This window comes from Humulus lupulus, chromosome 2, assembly GCF_963169125.1.
Source record: "Humulus lupulus chromosome 2, drHumLupu1.1, whole genome shotgun sequence".
Classification (NCBI taxonomy): domain Eukaryota; kingdom Viridiplantae; phylum Streptophyta; class Magnoliopsida; order Rosales; family Cannabaceae; genus Humulus; species Humulus lupulus.
The window spans coordinates 94956090-94959659 of record NC_084794.1 but is presented as its reverse complement, the minus strand read 5'-3'; the positions used below and the strand labels follow the sequence as shown (position 1 = coordinate 94959659).

The following is a 3570-nucleotide window of genomic DNA, read 5'->3' as shown; positions in this document are numbered from 1 at the left end:
CATGATATTCCTCCACGAGAAAATAATTTATTGACAAAGTTATACATATTCTTATTCATTTCCATTTATAAAAATAATATGACCATATTAATAAGGAAAGCATCTCAGAAGATTAGAACCAAAGTTATATATATATAATATAATATAATATCATTTCCTCTCAACAAATGGCCTAGATAGATACCATGCAAGAATAAGCAACAAGTTTTGCTATTCTATTGATATGAATCATGATTTTTTTAAATACCATTTAGCAGAGGTTTATTATAGTATTAGTATAATATATATACATACATATAGATATATGGTATGTCATTAAAAGGGTTTTTTAATATCTTGGTAATGGTAGGCCGCCATTTTGTGAGTGACCTTATGCAAAGTGATGCAGCAAAGGCAAGTCTTTTTAGCTGAGTAATATCATAGGCCCCTCCCAGCTTTGGATCAATAAGTTTTTCAATTTCTCCTTGTTTCAATATTGGTTTGGCCTGTTCAATTCATAATTAACAATTATTAAATTCAGTTCAATTACATGTGCTAAAATATTTTGTTACCAAGACTAAGCAAAGTCTAACCCAAGTGTGTAAGCTCTGGTGAGAACCATCTTTAATATGTCTCTAGTGTTTGCTTGTATCACAGCAACACCACCGAAAAAGTTTGCAAGTGTCTCGCTGAGCTTCTCCCGTTCATAGTCATGCTCTGCAGCTTGTAAGATAAAATACAAATAAATTAAGCTAAAACCACTCACACAATATCAATAGCCAAGAACAAGAAGATTACAACTAATCAACTAACAGAGAATAAAATATAGTCAACTTAAAACTAAAAAATACAACTACTATTATATATAATAAATATACCTTAACTATGCATTATTATTTCGAGACACATATTAAAAATGAGAGAATAATGAGAAATTGATTCTTATTATTGAAAATGAACCAAGTGATGAGTACAATTGGGTTAGCCAATTAGATTTATTTATAAGCTGGCTAGTACCTTCCTTTTCTCCTTACCTGATTGAAGTCTGTAGATATTTAAAGTAGTTTTTATTAATGCAACCAATTAAAATACCAAAATGCTTTTTAGTGGCAAAAGAGTAAGCATACTTTATTATAATTATAATGAAGAAATAATCAAAGAGTAAACACATATATATATACATATTAGATCCCAACACCACTTAAAGACAGACCTACAGTTCTAGAGTTCAATTTGATTGTAAGTGTTCTAGAGTTCAATCTGATTGTAAGTGTTCCAGAATCAATCTGATTGTAAGTGTTCCAGAATCAATCTGATTGTAAGATGTTAGAATAAATGAGAGGGGTGTGTGTGTGGGCATGCCGATTATCTCACTGAGATTTAGCATGGCCCTAGGAGAGAATCAGGTGTCTCGAATTACCTGAGTGAGTTTATCAATAAAAAAAATCACTCTCTAATTTCACTATTTTACTGTTATTTATATGTTGAGTTTATGACTTACTTTTTGACATGATAAAGTTTTAAGATCCTATCACAAACTTAGGTTTTCTAGTGCTACGGTGCTAGAGAGCATTATGCGTGGCCCTAAAGAGGAAGAGGAGGTCACATGTAATCTTACCAAAATATAAAAAAGATTCAAAATAAGAAATAATAAATGATCATAGTACTTACAATAGTTATAGAACACAACATCAAAATCAGGCTTGTAAAAATTGATCACATGCAACATTGTACTTGGCGAATGAAGCAGAAGCATAGCAGCTGATAGCTCCAAGAAAGGATTTGAGTTAAGACAAACTGGAATCAATGGCAGCATGATAGCTGCAATTGTAAACAAATTTGAAGTCAATAATAAATACACAAAAATAATCATATATTACACTCATCTCAAACGAAAAGTAGTGTTAGAAGACAAGTAATATCTTTTCTAAATTTTGTTTATGAGGACTGGGATAGTAGTTATAATATATATATATCATCATTAGTAGTCGTAGACAGTTGTATTTTTACATCTTTTTTTATGCATCTATACTCTAACAACGCTTAATTAATAATACAAGAGGTATTTGATTGATTTAAAGATAGAAAAAAAATAATAAGTTGTTATATTCAAGTGATGGGCGCGTTGGAAAAGAGAGGAGGGGCTATAATGTAATGTAATGTAAATAAAAGGAATAATTACTAATTGGTAGACTAGACAAATGCTTAGTAACACAAACTATTGTTACCGAGCTTAGCTTATCAATCCACACCCACCATCACAATCTGCATAAGTTTTAGAATAACCCATTAAGATTTCTTAATCTTGTGCATCCCCAAAGTCTCAGTGATTGCAACATCATCTACAGCATCAAAAACACCATGTTATCAAAATAAAATAAGAACACGTAATCTACCGAACATATCTTATACTAACATCAATATTAAAAAAAATCAATCTTACCTTGTTGAACTATCGCATATCACTTGTCATTATCTCAAGTCATGGCAATGGTCATTTAACCAACAAAAATCAATACACTAAATTCAAAAATCATTTCAGCACTGTTATCAAACAAGTGGTGTGCGATTTTCTATACTAAACAGAAGAACAATAATTAAAGCAATTACCAAAACTTGTTCTTGAAAAATGAGATTGAAGAACATAAAACTAAATTTCAGATTGCATATCCAAAATGATCATCAAATATTGTGATTAATCTCGAAATCTTAAAGGAATCTATAAAGATTTAAGGTAAAGATTTTTACCCAACTCAATCAAATATCACTCACAAATCCAAAATTAACTTAAATCAAAATAAGGCGATGAATTAGGAGATTAAAAGCTTGGTTGAGTTTTATAATGGTAAAACAAAACAATCATAAATAAAATTAATAAAATCTCAAACCACATACAGACCTACATACCTTACTGAGAGCATTAGGGCTTCGTCGAGGAGGGAGAGAGAGGCAGAGGAATGAAAGTGACGAAAGAGAGAGGGGGTCGAGGCGAAAGAGTGGCGTGGAGATGAAGAGAAAGAAAGTGAATGAGCACTGAAGAGGTGGAAGAGTGGAAGAGAAAGTAGTGTATATCTAGATAGAGAAGCTGGAGATGGAGAGAAACAAAGACTGATGGAGATGGATGTTGACTATCGGGCAAAGTGTTTTTGGCGAGAGAAAAGAATGAGGAGAGATAATGCATTTTTTTTCAATTGCCACTTAAAATTTTTCGTTTCCCACCTTTCATTTTCAGAAATCCAATTTTACCGTTTTTGTTTCTAATATGACTTATTATAATACTTTTTGAAAAAGTTTATATTCATGTGTTGTGGAAAGAGTAATTTGTTGTAGTGTTTGATGGGGAATTGATTCAAAAGAATTTCAAATATGTGTCTTTTGTCCAATATTAAATTCTCCTTAATGGTGAATGCAATGGCCATATTAATCCTGAGAGATGGCTTAGTCTGGGTGATCCCTTTTCTCCATTTCTTTTCCTTTTATGTGCTAAAGGATTGTCATCTTTCGTTCGAAAGGATCGCATGAATGATTTGTTGTCAGGTATCACTTGTGGTCACTCTGCACCCTCTATCTCTCATTTATTTTTCGCAGATG

The 3570-nt window shown here is 31.7% G+C and overlaps 1 long non-coding RNA gene across 1 annotated transcript; it reads right to left on the bottom strand.

The window, feature by feature from the left end:
* Window positions 1-378: 378 nt before the first annotated feature.
* On the bottom strand, window positions 379-3056 carry LOC133816200 (uncharacterized). The gene is made up of 3 exons (XR_009885071.1): window positions 2887-3056; window positions 573-696; window positions 379-485 (listed from the first exon to the last, which is right to left on the bottom strand). It is a non-coding gene; the product is annotated as an uncharacterized LOC133816200 (long non-coding RNA).
* Between the last annotated feature and the right edge of the window lie 514 nt (window positions 3057-3570).